This window comes from Myxine glutinosa, chromosome 9 (genome assembly GCF_964187855.1).
Source record: "Myxine glutinosa chromosome 9, kmMyxGlut1.1, whole genome shotgun sequence".
In the NCBI taxonomy this organism is placed as follows: Eukaryota; Metazoa; Chordata; class Myxini; order Myxiniformes; family Myxinidae; genus Myxine; species Myxine glutinosa.
Genome location: NC_136269.1, coordinates 111,146,365 through 111,166,893, shown reverse-complemented (window position 1 = coordinate 111,166,893; position 20,529 = coordinate 111,146,365). Strand labels below are relative to the sequence as shown.

Here is a 20,529-nt window from a genome sequence, read left to right as displayed (position 1 = left end):
AGGCGACCAAGGGTTGGCGTCAGGAAGGGCATCCGGCCATAAAAACATTGCCTCAAACAGGGAGCCATGATTGTCATGGGGCCCGCAAGGCTAACCCCCGCTCTAGTGGGGAAAATGGCCTTAAAACGATCATTCATTCATTCATTCATTTTTGTCTGTTTGTCCACACAGAATAAATATGATTTTCTCTGCAACTGTTGGTCTGATCGACAGGAAATTTTCACCATAGGTGCAACTCCACCTGTATAATTTTTATATGATAATTATGACGTTATAGGTCACGTGGTTTGGCAGCCATCTTGGAAAAGCCGAGAAACTTTGCACTTCTATATCTCCGAAAGCGCTGAATAGAAAAAAATTGAGACATGGCTCATTGTAAAGAACTCTCCATGGGGAATAAAATATGTTAATGATGATGTCATAGGTGCCTCCATTATGACGTCATATTTCGACAAGTACAAAACTTCATCCGATGAAGATGTAATTTCTTGAGCGTCATGTAGGCATAAATCTGTGGAGAAAAATAAAAAAACGATGACGTCATCGGTCACGTGGTTTGGGCCGAGATATTTGTTTTAACACAAAAGCATCAGGAAGGGCATCCGGCCATAAAAACATTGCCCCAAACAGGGAACCATGATTGTCATGGGGCCGGCAAGGCTAACCCCCGCTCTAGCGGGGAAAATGGCCTTAAAACGATCATTCATTCATTCATACAAAAGCCTTAAAAATCACTGAAAATACATCCTGGCGAGGGTTTGCAATCTCTAATTGCTCTTTTTCTTGTTGCTATTAGTATATGAGGTTGGCAGGGTAGCTTAGAGGTACAGGTAGTGGACACAAAAATGGAAACATCTGGACACCAAGGACTGGCTACTACACAGGTGTGGCCCTTATGTTGATTAAGTAAATAACATCCCAGCATGCTTAGCGTCATATTTAAAAATGCTGCACAGGCCTGGTTGACTAAAATAATGGCTAGTATGGTTGTAAGAGGAAACCTTCCCAATGCTCCCAACCACAGAGAACGTGGGGTCGCCTAATTGTTTAATGAGCATGACACTGATGTTATCCATATGTCATGGCCTTCTCAGTCACCAGATCGGAACCCAATCGAGCATTTATGGAATATTCTGGAACAACGCCTGAGACAGCGCTTTCCACCTCCATCAAGCAGGTGTGAGTTGATTGACCTTCTTCTGGAGGAATGGTTCCGCATCACTCCTGCAGAATTCCAGATGCTAGTGTACAGGCCGTACTAGCTGCACAAGGTGGCCAACGCCCTATTAAGTGACATTACATTGGTGTTTCCATTTTTTGTCCACTACCTGTATATGCACACCTGCTCGTGAGCTGTCTAATCTGGGTTTGAATCTCAACCCAGCTCAATAGTGTCACCCTGGTGTTTCACATGCAGGGTGATGCATGAATTTGTGTCTGATTCATTGGAAGGATGTCACGCCAAAGGTCCGCTATGCCAGCACATATTGGTGGTGGGCGCTAAATATCCCATTGTGTCTTTCGTGAAGAGTAGGCGAGTTGTGGCCGACACCCCAGCAAATTCACAAATTCCTGCCCTGGCTGCTGGGATGGCAATGGTAAACAACCCAGAATAACCCTTGCCAAGAAGACTGATGTTCGGTGAAGAGTATGGTACATTGTTGATGATCATCATTAGGTGACCATTAATGACCCCCACCAAACTCAAGACCAGAGAGGAAGAGTGTGCACTGTAATGATGAATTAGACAAATTTTCAGACTTATTGAAACCGTCACGGCCTCTCTCAGATCAGGAGGCATAAAATTATTTTACTATTCAACAAAAACATTTATTGTGATGAATGATGATGAGTAGACTCGGGGCCAAACATGAAATTAGTCAAATATAATTATATAATTACTCGCTGTCCTCTCACTGTTCCGTCCATGCACTGGTGGAGCTTCGAATGTCGAAGTTCCCTGTCGTTAATTCCCTGTCGTAAAGTTTCGAATCAATGGATTTGATGGTTTGGGAGAAGCTGCTTTTTTAAGGTTTTAGGTTCAATCCAATATGGTTGCCAAACCATGTGACCAATGATGTCATAAATTTAATATTTCAATACAAATGCGTCATAGATCATGTACATGCAATTTCAGATTTTTAGGATAAGGAATTCGATTAAAACATTTTTGGCTGTGTTACGGGGTCCCCCCCGCCTACCCCTGGTCTCGGTGGACCTCCGGACCCCGAGAGGGTCCCCGGCAGAAAGATGTTTTAATCCCTCACTGGATCCAGCAAATGAAACAGTCGAGTCAAATGATGCAACCACACCTGGTTATAAGCAAACCATAATATATTATAAATCCCACACAAAGAGCCATACAGCAATGGGGCAATCACACACAAAAAGCCATACAGCAATGGGGCAATCACCCCTACTTTCAAATCCTACGATAATATCCTTATCAAGCCCCTCAATCCCACACTCACGGCACCTCCCCCAATGTCTCTGCTCCACTCCAAGGCGAATTCCCAATGTCTCTGTGCGCTCCCGCGATCGGGGAGTCGAGGCCCGATGGTCAATTGAGGCGTCGACGAGCGAGACGACCCCGAGCTCGCGTGCTCAGCCCCCAGCAGCACCGCGGTGGAGAGGAACCTCACAAAGATTCCCTCCGATGTACACGTTGCGGTTCAACCCGCGAGCCTCCATAGAATTCGCACGTGCCCCTCTCTGGCACAGCCGTTCCCGGCAATCCACCAGGGAATAATGCCCAGCCGACATGACGAAAGCCTGTTCCCTGCAGGGTGCTCGCGTGGCCAGAATGGCGGGCGGCTTTCGCTCCAACCCGGGTTCTCAAGGTCTGGATCCTCCGGAACCTTGCTGAGAGTACCCGGCAACACAGGCTCTCCGCACTCCGGCGATATTTCTTATCGACCGAACTCCCTTTTAAGGACGCAAGGTTCCCTCGCACTGTACGTCGAGCGCTCGGCCCGGAGCCTCCACCACCACGTCTCTTTCCGATCTCCTCCCACCTCCCTTTTCTTCGCTCCACCTCTTCCGGTCTCGATCCGGATTTTTTTCACATTGCACCAGGAGCGCTTTTAAATCTTTTACTCACAACAACCCGTTCCCTTATGTCACTAAGCATAATATCTAGAATACTTCGAACCAACAGCAATACTCATAACCACAATCATTAGTCCGTAACACTTCCCAGTTCCCACCCTCAAGAAAGAAAGTTTGACCACCGAGAAAACTTTCTTTGCAGGCCAACTTGCCAACAAACCACCTATTGCCTCCTGATAGCACTTTTCCCCAGGAGGCCAAGTTGAGTATTCCCTACATGGACGCCTTTAGGAACGTGAAGTTCACGGTTAGTCCGTGCAGGAACGTTTACTACATGGATGCCTTTAGGAACGACGCGTTCATGGTTGATCCATGTAGGAATTTTGGCTCAGCTGCTCCGCAGCATTCACCTCTTTCCAACTTCCCTAAGATTCACGGTTGGACCACCTGTCACTGTAGTCACGTGAATAACGGTCTCCTTCTCGGCCGCTATCCTGATAGTCGTCCTTTCAGGAGCTGCCGTAACTCTGGGAGCCTCCATAGCAATATCGGCTGCAGCCACCACCAACACTACCGCCAAGTAGTCCTCTTCTGTAGCCCCCTCGACGCCGACGAAATGCCTTCCCTACTGTTATGGTCCGACCCTCCAACTCCTGGTTATTCAGATCCCTTTCTGCATTTATGGCGTCCTTTGAGTTTTCAAATGTGACAAAGCCAAGCCCTCTTGACTTTTGGCTCTCCCTGTCTTTTATCAGCAGCACTTCCAAAAGCGGTCCATATTTGTTGAAGGTAGACTCCAGAACCTCTTCCTTTGTTTTGAAGTTCAGTCCACCTACAAAAAGCTTGCCAACTTTGCCTCCATCCCTGACTGGTGTGGTGGTATTTCCCATATCGGACTTTTTCACAACCATCAGGTTACTAGAAACTTGACCCCCGGCTAAATCATTCCCAACCACAACTGATGCTCCCTCTACAGGAAGAGTGGCTTGTAACCCCATGGTGACAGGTCCTGACACCAAATCAGACTCTAGATTGATGACATGAAGGGGAGCGCTAACCCATCCACCGATCCCTTGTAACCGAACACTATCACCAGTTGCAGTACTCTCCGACAATGGCAAAATGCCTTCAAGCATGAAGGATTGATGTGCTCCTGTGTCCCTCAATACCCTAACAGGTCTTGGGTTAGTCATGTCTCCCTCCAGTGAGACAAACCCCTCATAAATAAATGGTTGGTAACTCTTCTGCGGGCGATTTCTCACGTTTGCCATCGCATTCGGAGTTGTACAAGTTGGACTCCGCTCCTGATTTTCCTTTCCCAAAGCATGACAGTGGGACATCAAGTGTCCTGGTTTATGGCAATAAGCGCAAGTAGGCCCGGAGGAGAACCTCGTGGTCTGCCTCGAGGCCCACAGAGGATACGTCTGCCTTGAAACCGCTGACTTCTGACCTCTAGAAGTCATGCTATCAGAGTGGTCTTCCTCTCGAGGCCGCCCCCATGAATTTTCGTTCTCCGCCCCTGCCGTACCATAGCTCCCCTGGCTAAGTCTAGGTGAGTAGTTGGGGTTGCGGAACCCCATCCTGTGGGTTAAGGCATAGTCATCTGCCATGGTCGCTGCCTCATACAACTTTGGTACTTTCCTTTCCTCCAGGTGTATTTTAATGTCCTCGTGGACACACTGTTGGAATTCCTCCACCAGGATCAATTGTCGCAATAGTTCGAAGTCTTCCCCAACGCCTTTCGAATCGCACCACCTATCAAACATGGTTTCTTTCAATCTTGAAAACTCCACGTGGGTCTCTATCTCCCTCCTCCTGGCATTCCGGAATTTCTGCAGGTAAGCTTCCGAGGACCAATTCATAGGCTTTGAAAATGTGTTTCTTCAATACCTCATAATCTGCACACTGGTCAATCGGTAAAGCCGAATAAATCTCTTGAGCTTTACCCACCAGAACACTTTGCACTAGTATGGACCAGTACTCCTCAGGCCAGTTTAACTGTCGAGCCACTTTCTCAAAGTGTGGAAAGAACTTGGCTACCTCCTTCTCATTGAAGGGTGGGACCAGCCTCACATGTCTGCCAACATCCCAAGTGTTCTGACTAGGTGTCGAACCAGTCAGCAGGGATGGTACCTCTCCCCGTTCTCTTATTAACTCCAGCTGCTTGACTTTAATTTCCTGCTGGCGCGCCAATTCACGGTCCTTTAACTCCCTTTCGGCTCTTCTCTCCTCTGCTTCGAGGTCTCTTTCCACTCTCCTTTCCTCTCTTTTTTTGTCTTCTAACCTTTCCTGGAGTTCTCTTTCCACTCTCCTTTCCTCTGTTTTTTTGTCTTCTAACCTCTCCTGGAGTTCTCTTTCCAGTACTTTTAACCATTCCTGGAGTTCTCTTTCCACTCTCCTTTCTTCTGCTTGTTTCTCTTCTAACCTTTCCTGGAGTTCTCGCTCCTGTGCTTTTTCCCTTTCCTGGCTCCGTAATTGCATCTCCAGTTTCCGGAGCTCCACATTTTCTTGTTCTTCTGGTAACCAATCCCAGGCTACCTCTTCCCATGCTTTTAATCCCACCATAGATTGTATCACCACTGTCTGCAACTCTGCCTTCCTCATATTAGTTCGGTCCTCCAAGCTAAAATGTTTGGCCAATTTCCAGAGGTCCGATTTTTACCAACGCTCTGAACTGTGCTTCACTCGGGGTCACCGTAAACTTCTCTGCGTCAAACGCCATAGTGACTACTGGTAACACCTGTTAACCTTCACACAAGAAATTTCTAACAAACAAAAACAAAAGTATATATATATATATTTTTTGTTGTTGTTGTTGTTGTTTGTTTTTGGAAAAAATTTGGGAATGTTGGAAAAAGTTCCAAACTTGGGAATTCTTTCCCGGACTAAATTTAGGATTTTTTTTATCTCCCGGACGCAGACCCAATTGCGAGTCCACGAATATCAATTTGGACGAGCCCCCAATTCCTGTTACGGGGTCCTCCCCCCCGCCTACCCCTGGTCTCGGTGGACCTCCGGACCCCGAGAGGGTCCCCGGCAGAAAGATGTTTTAATCCCTCACTGGATCCAGCAAATGAAACAGTCGAGTCAAATGATGCAACCACACCCGGTTATAAGCAAACCATAATATATTATAAATCCCACACAAAGAGCCATACCGCAATGGGGCAAGCCATACAGCAATGGGGCAATCACACACAAAGAGCCATACAGCAATGGGGCAATCACCCCTACTTTCAAATCCTACGATAATATCCTTATCAAGCCCCTCAACCCCACACTCACGGCACCTCCCCCAATGTCTCTGCTCCACTCCAAGGCGAAGTCCCAATGTCTCTGTGCGCTCCCGCGATCGGCGAGTCGAGGCCCGATGGTCAATTGAGGCGTCGACGAGCGAGACGACCCCGAGGTCACGTGCTCAGCCCCCAGCAACACAGCGGTGGAGAGGAACCTCACAAAGATTCGCTCCGATGTACACGTTGCGGTTCAACCCGCGAGCCTCCGTAGAATTCGCACGTGCCCCTCTCTGGCACGGCCGTTCCCGGCAATCCACCAGGGAATAATGCCCAGCCGACACGACGAAAGCCTGTTCCCTGCAGGGTGCTCGCGTGGCCAGAATGGCGGGCGGCTTTCGCTCCAACCCAAAGCTCTCAAGGTCTGGATCCTCCGGAACCTTGCTGAGAGTACCCGGCGACACAGGCTCCCCGCACTCCGGCGACATTTCTTATCGACCGAACTCCCTTTTAAGGACGCAAGGTTCCCTCGCACTGTACGTCGAGCGCTCGGCCCGGAGCCTCCACCACCACGTCTCTTTCCGATCTCCTCCCACCTCCCTTTTCTTCGCTCCACCTCTTCCGGTCTTGATCCGGATTTTTTTCACATTGCACCAGGAGCGCTTTTAAATCTTTTACTCACAACAACCCGTTCCCTTAAGTCACTAAGCATAATATCTAGAATACTTCGAACCAACAGCAATACTCATAACCACAATCATTAGTCCGTAACAGCTGGTATACCACTTCACCTATGATGTCATCATTACCATGCTTTTGTTCCCCTATTGGGAGTACTTGACAATGTGCCAAGTTTCAAATTTTTCCATTCAGCGGTTTCTGAGAATTTTTTTAATTATTTGCGTTTAATCCAAGATGGCTGCCATAGCACCAATTGCACCAATTGCACCAATTGCAAATTATTATAAAAACATTCTGCATGGGTGTTACTCCTACCCTGAAAGTTTCGTCTCAATTGGACATGTGGTTGCTGAGAAAAACGAGGTTTAGCCCGTACGGACGGATGGACGGACGGACAACCCAAATACATAATGCCTCCGACCACCTTCGGGGGCGGAGTCATAAAAATCCCCCACCGTCAGCTGGTCTGTATTTTATTTTTCTCTCCAATATTGAGGCTGATAGAAGAGTAAGGGGGGAGGAAGGTACGAACTGATAGTGGAGCAGCCGAACAACAGTTGAAGACAAAGACGGGAATGCTCTTGCTTCATATGCAGCCTGTGGCTGCTGGTTGCATCATTTCTGAAAGTGCGGCAGTGCCGCTAGTGCATTACCCCTGTTCCCAGTAACCTGGTACTCATTTTGCCGACCTCGGAATAACGACAGGCCGAGTCCACCCACATGGTGTTATTCAATGGCATGACAGGGGCTCAAACTCAAGACCCTATAACATCTTAGGCCAACCACCTTATCCGTTAAGCCAACACCAGGCGTAAAGATGGCAATTAACGAACATGAAAAGAGGAGAAAGAAGGTAGAGGATCGGAGGAAACGATGCAATTTGCAAGTAAAAGGATTGGATTAGGAATTGTTAATTGGGTTAACAACGATTGTAAGAATAGATGGGGGAATGACACTAGATGGTGGTGCATTGCCTACTTGCAGTCCTGGAGGGAAGAGTGCGATATAGAATAGCCTCTGGAAGGCAGTTCCACAGATGGGAAAAGAGAGGAAAAAAAAGAATTGAGGTGTGCAGTCAGCTTACATTTTTGGAAGTTGCTGTTGTTGTTGTATAGCCCCGGACAGTTCTCTTGAACAAGCCCACGGCTCGGAGACAGCCGATCGAGCTCGCAGGAGCAACCTAGAGATCCCCTACCTCCAGGATGGTGCACCCCACCTTCACAAAGTAAGGGCCATAACAGAGTTAGAGAGAAAGAAAGAAACAGAGACAAGAGAGAAAGGGCCGGTCCATGGTAATCGATCGGCACTCTGAACGTGACCGTGCTGCCCTGACAAATCCGGGCAGCAGGGAAGAATGGGGAAGATTTGGCCTCCTATTGCATTGGGGAGTACAACTACCGTGAAGCGGTGTCCCCGATAGTTGTGCATTTTGGAAGTTTAACCTGGATAGTTGTGCATTTTGGAAGTTTAACCTGAAAGAGATGACTGGAAGAATACATGCATCCTGGAGTGACAACTACTGTGTTGAGAGGCACCCTGGAGTGACAACTACTGTATGTGGAGAGGCATCCTGGAGTGACAACTACTGTATGTAAATAGGCATCCTGGAGTGACAACTACTGTATGTTGAAAGGCATCCTGGATTGCCAACTACTGTATGTTGAGAGGCACCCTGGATTGCCAACTACTGTATGTTGAGAGGCATCCTGGATTGCCAACTACTGTATGTTGAGAGGCATCCTGGAGTGACAACGACTGTATGTTTAAAGGCATCCTGGAGTGACAACTACTGTATGTTGAGAGGCATCCTGGAGTGACAACGACTGTATGTTGAAAGGCATCCTGGAGTGACAACTACTGTATGTGGAGAGGCATCCTGGAGTGACAACTACTGTATGTTGATAGGCATCCTGGAGTGACAACTACTGTATGTTGAGAGGCATCCTAGAGTGACAAGTACTGTATGTTGAGAGGCATCCTGGATTGCCAACTACTGTATGTTGAGAGGCACCCTGGAGTGACAACTACTGTATGTTGAGAGGCATCCTGGAGTGACAACTACTGTATGTTGATAGGCATCCTGGAGTGACAACTACTGTATGTTGATAGGCATCCTGGAGTGACAACTACTGTATGTTGAGAGGCATCCTAGAGTGACAAGTACTGTATGTTGAGAGGCATCCTGGATTGCCAACTACTGTATGTTGAGAGGCACCCTGGAGTGACAACTACTGTATGTTGAGAGGCATCCTGGAGTGACAACTACTGTATGTTGAGAGGCATCCTGGTGTGACAACTACTGTATGTTGAGAGGCATCCTGGAGTGACAACTACTGTATGTTGATAGGCATCCTGGAGTGACAACTACTGTATGTTTATAGGCATCCTGGAGTGACAATTACTGTATGTTGATAGGCATCCTGGAGTGACAACTACTGTATGTTGATAGGCATCCTGGAGTGACAACTACTGTATGTTGATAGGCATCTTGGAGTGACAACTACTGTATGTTGATAGGCATCCTGGAGTGACAACTACTGTATGTTTATAGGCATCCTGGAGTGACAACTACTGTATGTTGAGAGGCATCCTGGAGTGAAAACTACTGTATGTTGAGAGCTTTGGATTCTATTTAATCCAGGAGAGACAGATGTGATGCTATGGCGTCATCATGTAGGGGAAAACAATACTCCATTTAGCTTGGTTAAAGAAACCCTTGTGGACTGTGAGTCACCCTGATTTTTCAAGATAAGACTTGGAACGATAGAGAATGTCCAGTTGTTACATATTTATGTGAATGTATGTGAATTACTATTCAGGTCTTTGCTTATCAATGTGGACTCGATTAAAGGTTGTTGTGATTAAAGGGTCAGGAGCCCTTCTGGGAAAAAGGAGACCGGAAACGGAAGAAGAAAAGACACGAGGTCCTGGAGAAGCGACGATTCTTCTTCTTCTTCCTCGCCGAGCTCGGACGCGAGCGGTATCGATTGAGCCACGTAACAGAATCGGCGTTAAAAGCCCGTCTGGCGAGAGGAGTTACCGGGACGTGTAACTACCCTTTGACACGTCAAGTCGCCGTGGGTTCGTGCACGGAACCAAGCAGCTGGCACAGTTCGTCTCACCGTCTACAAGGCCGCGTACGGGTCGCACCTTGGGCCGCGTGCGCTGGGCAAGCCGCGTGTTGCTTTGCCTGCTTTGCTGTACCCGCTTTGCTTGGCCAGGAGGTGCGCGCTGCAGCCGTTGTTCCCGGTACAGGACGTGCCCGGTGAAAGCACGTCAGGAAGGGTCCGTTCAACCGCCCACGTGCGGAGATCGAACTACCGGAGTACGGAGACATTGAGAGAGACATTGACCATGGAGGGAGTCGGGAGTGGGGCTCACGTGAGGAATGTATAAGATGGCCATCTTAGAGTTATTATAGATGAGTTTACATCTTTGTACTATTGATTGCTGATTGTGGATGGTTGTTGATTGCTCGGGGAATATATCCTTGATTATTCCGGATCCTTGGTGTGGGGGTTCTTATTGATTGGAATTCAGATTTATGCGTTACGAAAGAGCATAAATAATAGATCTTTCTGGCGGAGTTCCTCTCACGGTCCGGGGGTCACCGAGACCAGGTAGTCACCGGGAGGACCACGTAACACAGTGACCAGTCTGAAGCTGTGTTTGGAGATTGGTTTTGCTAAACAGTTGACCCAGGAATGGTCATGGCTAATGGTGAGGCTTAAGAGTTTGAGAGACTAAACCTCTTCAATGGTTCACCATGGAAAGGGATAGGTAGATTTGGTTGATGATCCTTCTTCGTGACAAAGTGAGACTGTTAGATTTTACAGAGTGAAGGACATCTTCCATTTAGTGAAGGACAACTTTTACAGAAATTACCTGACAACAAAAGCACGAAAGATAGATCCACTCGGAAGCTAAGCACTTTACCGTAATCATTTCCAGATTGTTTGCGAAGAGTAGGCGAATCATCCTCGGCACCCTGGCTAAATTCCAAATTCCTGCCCTATCCTACAGAGGGTGTTGCATCAACGGCATAGCGGGCCCTCAGCCAATGATGTGCTGCATACGAAATAAGAAGATTTCTAGATAGGTAGAGAATGATCCAGCTGCTGTCTGTCCATCAGTGAGATATGGTACTATATGAGACTATGTAGAGTGTGCAAAAAGGAAGAGAGGACTTCCATTGCATCAGCGAGGTTCCGTTATGTAGACGAGGAACAAGAATGGACCAAATCACTGACTTGTGGCACTCCATCTTCCACTGGACGAGGAGAAGGGAGGGTTCCATTGATGGCAACATATTGACTGCTTGACTGGAGGAAGTCGCAAATCCAGAAATTTAGGCACTTATGACATTCGGGCCAATCACCACAGCAGGGTCGAGTTTGAATAGAACTTTCTCTATCTTCTCGGCTGAGGAAACAAAATCCAGTGGATAGTGATTATGAGGAGGGACAATGGGGACAGAATGGGATGGCAACAGAGTGATAATATCGTCTTATATCTGGAAGAACTTGCATAAATGCCAGGTGAGGTAAGGGTAGGGATAGATGGGGAGCGTACACCAGAGACTGACTTGACAAGGGTCCACCATGACTTTGAGGAAGGAGACTGGTTGGATAGTACAGCCTTTTCATTTACAAGATGATATTCTTGTGTCTGCTGCTATACAATGTCCCCTCAAATTATTGCATTTTTACCCTGCGTGCGCGAACCAATTAAAATGAATGTTATATTTTGAACATAAATCGGAACATGGATCGGAATTCAAACTTGCAGTTTCGTAGTACTTTGTCTCTGAATTCCTCCCGTCCATACATGCACAGGCATGAGTGAGATTTTTTTTTTTACTCTGTCTGCCTGGCAGTCAAACAAAATGGAAAATCATTCCAAACAGGAAAATTACTGTTTTAAGGATGTCATAAAGGACACAAATGACAGGCACGAAGAACTAATGTAACGTGTTAGATAGGGTGGTGTAATAGACACTATCATAAACGGCGGTAAAACCCGGAATGAATTTATTTGTACGACCTTTACAATCTTTATTTTATTTAAATTTAATTATGTACTTGAATACTGTAAAACACAAATTTCCCTCTTGTCACTTCCAAGAACCTCCAGTTTAGCAGTACTTGAACATGTTAAATTGGGTGGTGTATAAGACTTCTTCAATAGCGCTAAACTTCTGGATTTTTAAAAAACAATCTTTAAAATCATTATTTTATTAAAATGGAAGTATATATAATGTACCTGGACACTATGCGGGGTATCGTGTTCTATGAACTCTCAAGTTTTCTTGTGTTCTGCCATTTTGTCAAAAATAAAGCAAATAGTTTCCACTTTGTTAGTTTCTGTGCGGATGATCTATAATGTGTTTGGTTTGACTTTTGTGTGACGAGATCATAAAAATTGGTTTACTCCACCATATTATATTTAACACACATAAAAAACTGAATAGTCTGGAGGCACTTCCAGGAAATGTGACAGTAGGGGTACACTCATGTTACAAGCTGGCAACAATGTTTTTCTGAAAGCCCAGACCTCTAGGAACCCAAAAAGTCTTGTTGCCAGCTTGGGAAATGGTTTGGACCAGATTTGTGGCCATTTTTCAAAATGGCCGCCTACATTTTTGGTGTTTTCTAATATTTGAGCTCTAGAACTTATATCTGGCTGTCTTAAAGGTCTCTAGGGTTATGACCTTATAACATATAGTCATACAACAATCCTCACCCAAATTGGGGTGCATGGCATATCTATAAGTGGTTTTATTGAAGCAAAAAGGCAAAAATATGCCTGAAAAACGCCTTCATTTTGATTTTTCCAAATCACTAAATTGCATACTGTGAAGTTGTTCTTTGGTCAATTTCTTTCAAAATAGTTTTAAAATTTGCCCAGATCCCTCCTCTTCATTAGCAAATCTTCAGGAATATACCCAAGTTCTCAGAAAATATGTTTTATGCATGATCAGCTACCCCTACCCCCTAAATCACAAAACGTGCCAATTTTCAATATTTCCAGATTCCAACCAATATCATTGTTGTATGACTTTTTCTCATCATGATAGGTCCAAATTAACTTACTCTATGTGATTAGGTGTTAATAAAAATTGAATTTCACACTTTAGTGAAAATCCAAGATGGCTGCCAAATGGCCAATAAAATATAATATTTCACATTATGACGTTAAGTTAAGGTAATGCAGTCTACCATTTGATACCAACACATTTTTGATACATAATATATTGCAATAATGATGCTTTCCTTTGTATCCTTCCTCAGGTCCTGCCCGAATCATCATTTTAACATAATTGTTGTGTTAACAATGTACTATAACATATTGCTTGTTGCATGTGCTGTAAATAGCTTTCAGTGTTGTGGTAGACATAGTCTTTGTCTCTTTCCAGATATGAATGAAGATGGAACCTGTAGCTGTGATAGGCGGGAGACGGAAGAGAGAATCAGTTGCACTGGACATCGACTGGAGCACATGCCTCATTTGCCAAGGCAACAGAAAAAATGAAAAGACAACCAAGCCCACAGATGTTGGTCTCGAACGCTTTAAAGACTGTGTGATTACGAGACAGAAATACCATGACCATGAGTACATCTCAACACTTGACAGAATACAGAGTATTGACCTTGATGATGAAAAAGAACACATAGTATGGCACAGGGGCTGTTATTCAAAGTTTACACATGCCAACCATATTGAGAGACTGAAAAATCGGCATGAAAAGGAAGCAAAGGACTCGTGTGACCAACCATCTACATGCATTCGCCCCTCTTCTAGAGCATCAGTTGCTTCAGTGTCCTGGGACAAATGTATTTTCTGTCAGGAGGATAAGGCAGGAAAGCAATTGAGGAATGTAGCCACTTTAGAGACCTCAGACAGAATACTAAATGATGCTCAAAAGAACAAGATTATGAGATCTTGAGGCAGGTTTCAATGAAGGGGACTTCGGAGTGAAGGAAAGCACACAAAAGTTCAACCAAGTACCTGATGATCAAGGACTGGAGCATGTCAACAAGATGGGCAAAATCGCTGGAGGAGTCATTGGTATCACACGCTCTGAAATTGCCCTAAATCGGTGGGGACTGACCTACATCGATAGAGCTAGGATTGCCGATGAAACTAGGGACATGCTCGGAGTAACAGAAGATAATAATGATGACCAGTCTGTGCACAAGGAATCTGGAAAAGCAAGGATGCTGAGGGATGAATCTGATGTCCAAAGCCTGATGTCGATGTTTCAGAGATTTGAGGTCTTCAACAAAGAGTCTGAGGAACTTGTATGTCTCACTACTGGGGATATTGCAAATGCCGCAATTAAAAAGGACCTGCTATGTGCGGAGAAGGTTGGACATCAAGTGGCCCGTACCTTTGTGACTGAGCGTTTCATTGAGAAAAAGACCAGCCTACACACAAGCATCCCAAAACAAAAGTTGAAGACATTTGCATCCATGTTTGCTGTTGAGGTGTCCAAGGACAAGAAGAAAAAGGGTACTGCTATTGTCAAAGCAGATCGCGATCTGTTTCAACGACTGATTGTTGTCATGGAGGCAGGCAGAGATATTGACATAGATTCACTTCTCACACAAGAACTTTGCCATGTACCTTTAGCTCTAGCCAATACTGATGGGACCCTCAGACAAACAAACAAGTCACAGTTGCTACCTCTTCTAGAGAAAGATGGTGTGTCTCAGGCAAATGCCCCAGCATCTAACACACCAACATGCACAATTGTTGATGGAATGGCCTTAGTTCAGGCATTGGGAAAGCCAAAGGACACAAAGACATTTGGAGACTATGCCAAGAGGGTCGTAGCTGCAGTGTCAAACAACTTCAAGGAGCCCTGTAACCGTGTGGATGTGGTCTTTGACTGCTATGAAAAGCACTCAATCAAAGATGCAACAAGAAAGAGGCGGGTTGGAAAGGGTCGTGGCATTAGATGTGAAATAAGCAACAGAGATCTCAAGCTACCACAGCAATGGAAATCATTCATGGATGTCAATGACAACAAAGTGGTTCTTACAAAGCTTCTCAAGGAAGAACTACTTGAACATGAACATGAAGCCACACAGGAATTGGTGGTTAGTGGTGGAAACAATGGCATGGCTGCCTCTTCCACAGGCAGGAACATGGAGCATCTCTGTTCATCACAAGAGGAGGCAGACACGCGTATGATTCTTCACTAGCGGGGTCACCCGTGGGAATCCCACGGGCATGGATGTGTGTGACATTTCGACATATTGAGTTATATGCTGCACATTCATTTTTACAAAATGGTTACTGGCAAGTCATCAGATCCAGAAATGGTGTGATGAACACAATTTATTTATTTCACATAATATGTGACCCCTCACTCCTCTCCACCTGACACTCTCCTGTCTCCACCTGACACTCTCCTGTCTCCACCTGACACTCTCCTCTCTCCACCTAGCACTCCTCTCCTCTCCAAACCCTCACATCCCTCTCCTTTCCAATCCCTCACCTCTCCAATCCCTCACACTCCTCTCCTCTCCAATCCTTCACACGCCTCTCCAATCGCGCCTCACACTCCTCTCCAATCGCGCCTCACACTCCTCTCCAATCGCGCCTCACACTCCTCTCCAATCGTGCCTCACACTCCTCTCCAATCGTGCCTCACACTCCCCTCCAATCACTCCTCTCCAATCGTGCCTCACACTCCTCTCCAATCACGCCTCACACTCCTCTCCAATCGTGCCTCACACTCCTCTCCAATCGCGCCTCACACTCCTCTCCAATCGCGCCTCACTCGCCTCTCCAATCGGCTTTCCCCGTCTCGTTTCTCTCCTTTTTCTCCCGTCTCGTTCTTTTTCTTGCTCCAAATCGGCCCGTCGGAATCGGAAATCGGCCCGTCTCGCCCGTCGGCCCGTCGGAATCGGAAATCGGCCCGTCGTGCTTTTGTGCTTGTGCGTAAATAAATTGTGTTCATGACACCATTTCTGGTGTTGGGCTAGCGGCTAGGGTGCCGGCTTAGGATCCTGGGTTCGAATCTCGGTCGATCGCCGAATTAATGCCAGGGGGGTTGACTCAGCCTGTCATCCTTCCGAGGTCGGCTAATTGAGTACCAGTTCACTGGTAATTCCCTGTTTGTCGTTGAAGGCGGCAAAAAGGGTTGGCGTCAGGAAGGGCATCCGGCCGTAAAACATTGCTTCAAAAAGGGGACAAAAAAACAACAACTACCACGGTCCCCGAAAAGGCCAACCCCCGCTTTGCGGGGAAAAATGGCCTCTAAACGGTGGTTTTTACACCATTTCTGGATCTGATGACTTGCCAGTAACCATTTTGTAAAAATGAATGTGCAGCATCAAACTCAATATGTCGAAATGTCACACACATCCATGCCCGTGGGATTCCCACGGGTGACCCCGCAAGTTTGCATTGACGTTCGTCGATGGACTCGTTCGCCCGTCTCATTCGTTTTCTTGCTGCATCCTGTTCAAGTCTGCGTTCTTCATCGATCGTCTCATTCATTTTGGAAATAGAAGTTTCCACGCAGTGCATGAATTGTCACGATCCTCAAGAGGAATTTGTCTCGTAATCATCAAATGATAAATGGCAAGTAAATTATATTGTGGAAAATTAAAGATTTCAAATAAACCTATTTAAAGTGTATTCGCACATAACTAATTTTAAAAAACGAAGAAATATCTCTCGGTAATTTCCTGAAACATATTTTACTTCCGGCTAATAATGTTGAATTAAATAAAAACGAAGAAATATATGTCGGCATCATTGTTGACGTTTTTGTGACGACTGTCATCAAACGAAAAAGTAATATATCTTAACGGAAAAGCAAAAGCGAATTTTTAATATATATCGACACGTTGCCGTCGGTGTCATGTTGGGCGGTGTATGATACACCATGACGCGATTTTTAAAAATATATCTCTGCATTTTCCCGCGTGTGTGGAATGTTCTCAATTATTGCTGACACCGAGTCCAAAACCATCGATAAAAATGAAATCATATGGTGAGTTAGATTGGAGATAAAGGCGTGAGAGAGACTCAATGGCCTTGAAGTTGAAGTTACAGGCGTTTGAGAATTCATTTCGTTCTATAAACGGCAACTTTCATTGGATTTCCTTCCCGTTTTTTTTCAACCGAGTCGAAAACTATGTTAGCGACTGTGAAAAATGAAATGATATATCGAATTTTTAATATGTATCGACACGTTGCCGTCGGTGTCATGTTAGGCGGTGTATGATACACCATGACGCGATTTTAAAAAATATATCTGCATTTTCCCGCGTGTGTGGAATGTTCTCAATTATTGCTGACACCGACTCTAAAACCATCGATAAAAATGAAATCATATGGTGAGTTAGATTGGAGATAAAGGCGTGAGAGAGACTCAATGGCCTTGAAGTTACAGGCATTTGAGAATTCATTTCGTTCTATAAACGGCAACTTTCATCGGATTTTCTTCTCGTTTTTTTTCAACCGAGTCTGCGACTGTGAAAAATGAAATGATATATCGAATTTAAAATAGATATCGACACATTGCCGTCGGTGTCATGTTGGGCGGTGTATGATACACCATGACGCGATTTTAAAAAATATATCTCTGCATTTTCCCGCGTGTGTGGAATGTTTGTGGAAAATTAAAGATTTCAAATAAACCTATTTAAAGTGTATGCGCACATAACTAATAAAAAAAACGAAGAAATATCTCTCGGTCATTTCCTGAAACATATTTTACTTCCGGCTAATATGTTGAATGAAATAAAAACGAAGAAATATATGTCGGCATCATTGTTGACGTTTTTGTGACGACTATCATCAAACGAAATAGTAATATATCATAACGGAAAAGCAAAAGCGAATTTTTAATATATATCGACACATTGCCGGCGGTGTCATGTTGGGCGGTGTATGATACACCATGACGCGATTTTAAAAAATATATCTCTGCATTTTCCCGCGTGTGTGGATTGTTCTCAATTATTGCTGACACCGAGTCTAAAAGTAAAACCATCGATAAAAATGAAATCATATGGTGAGTTAGATTGGAGATAAAGGCGTGAGAGAGACTCAATGGCCTTGAAGTTACAGGCCTTTGAGAATTCATTTCGTTCTATAAACGGCAACTTTCATCGGATTTTCTTCCCGTTTTTTTTCAACCGAGTCTAAAACTATGTTAGCGACTGTGAAAAATGAAATGATTTATCGAATTTGATTTGAAATAAAACTGGGGGAGAGCAAGACACCACGGGCCTACAAAACAGGACTCAAAGCTATGCGAGTTAATAAAATGGTGGATATTTGTTTATAGCCACTCCCAGAATGGGTGGAGCTATGGGTGGAGCTACTCTGCAAACCGAGTAAGCCACACCCCGGACAGACACCCAACAGATAGACAGACAGACAGACAGAATCATCTACGGCTATTATAATATAGAGATGCTCTGGAAGCAAAGGCTAGAGGATATGAGAGGATCGTCATCACCAGTAGTGATACCGATGTATTATTGCTTTTGATGGCCTTCCAGCCCCAAATGCCAGAAGAGGTATGGATGAAATCAGGGACCTCTAAATACAGGCGCTACATTGCTGGCCACAAAATTGATTGCACTGATGATGTCAGGGACAGTCTTCTAGCTTTCCATGCCATTACAGGATGTGACAGCACCAGTCAACTCGCAGGCATATCAAAGAAGGCAGCATGGAAAATATTTTGTGAAGTTCCTCACCTACTCTCCCAGCTAGGGGTTGCACATGTTCCAAGTGAAGAGATTTGTGCAAAGGCTGAGGAGTTTGTCTGCCGTCTTTACAACCCGAAAGGAGACGCAAAGGAAATCCAGGCGCTGAGATGTTCCCAATTCAGAAAAGTTGGTAAAAAGCCAGAGAACATGCCACCAACAGAGGATGCATTGCACCAGCACATTTTAAGGGCACATCATCAAGCCCTTGTGTGGCGAAATGCCAATGTGCCAAATCCAGGAATCCCCAATCCAACAACATCCGGCTGGTACCTTGAGGACAACCAGCTGATACCCCGTCTCATGACCAAGGGAGGGCTCACAGCAGAATGTGTCAAAATTGCGACGTGTGCATGTACCTCAAAGGCCCGTCCATGTCTAACTGGCAGGTGCAACTGTAGGAAAAATGGATTGCGGTGCACATTGGCATGCAAATGTGCAGACTTATGCAGGAACCCCCTCAATGACTCTGATAGTGATTAGACGACATGCATGGAAACTTGAGTATATTCCATAATGTCATATTGTTACTATGCTGGCTGTATTTGACGTAATGTAACTAGTCTTGCTTCAGCTCTGTTCCACCAATGTATTACTAGTCTATGATATGACTGTATCCCACATTCTGTCACTTATGTATGAATAGCCAGATTAGCTTGTTGGGTATGACTTTGTTAATTCAGTGCCAAATATTTGTTTAGTTTAAAGGTGCAAGCATTGCATTGACGTTTGTATTGTTTGGATCAGTGTAACATAATAATGTTTGCATTATGTATACAAGTTATGTATGTTTATTTTTGTTTTACATTAAATAATATAGCTTATATTTTACAATCTTCTATGTCTTCATTTATGTAAGTGCCTTGTTTGTCAGCTATGTTGGAACTAATATACTCCGCAAACAAGGCACTTCCAAATCCACACTACTTTCCTGAAATTCAAATGTTATAAAACATAAATTTTACATAAAGTCCCCCTCTAAAATAATACATCTTCAACTCATCAAGACTCTTTCACATACATGTGACCTATAGAATAGTAGTGCCTCATATATTTAGTATAAATGGAACATTTTAGAAGTGCCTCTGAATGAAATTGCAGTCTTATGGTCTCGCGCCACCAAATATTATATGGCCATTTGGCAGCCATCTTGGATTTTCACTAAAGTGTGAAATTCAATTTTTATTAACACCTAATCACATAGAGTAAGTTAATTTGGACCTATCATGATGAGAAAAAGTCATACAACAATGATATTGGTTGGAATCTGGAAATATTGAAAATTGGCACGTTTTGTGATTTAGGGGGTAGGGGTAGCTGATCATGCATAAAACATATTTTCTGAGAACTTGGGTATATTCCTGAAGATTTGCTAATGAAGAGGAGGGATCTGGGCAAATTTTAAAACTATTTTGAAAGAAATTGACCAAAGAACAACTTCACAGTATGCAATTTAGTGATTTGGAAAAATCAAAATGAAGGCGTTTTTCAGGCATATTTTTGCCTTTTTGCTTCAATAAAACCACTTATAGATATGCCATGCACCCCAATTTGGGTGAGGATTGTTGTATGACTATATGTTATAAGGTCATAACCCTAGAGACCTTTAAGACAGCCAGATATAAGTTCTAGAGCTCAAATATTAGAAAACACCAAAAATGTAGGCGGCCATTTTGAAAAATGGCCACAAATCTGGTCCAAACCATTTCCCAAGCTGGCAACAAGACTTTTTGGGTTCCTAGAGGTCTGGGCTTTCAGAAAAACATTGTTGCCAGCTTGTAACATGAGTGTACCCCTACCACCTTTTCTAGGCCACTTTTGGGGATATG

The 20,529-nt window shown here is 44.7% G+C and overlaps 1 protein-coding gene across 14 annotated transcripts in view; it reads left to right on the top strand.

The window, feature by feature from the left end:
• LOC137435086 (uncharacterized) overlaps positions 1 to 20,529 on the top strand; it is a 254,059-nt gene that overhangs the window by 97,306 nt on the left and 136,224 nt on the right. The window lies entirely within an intron of this gene.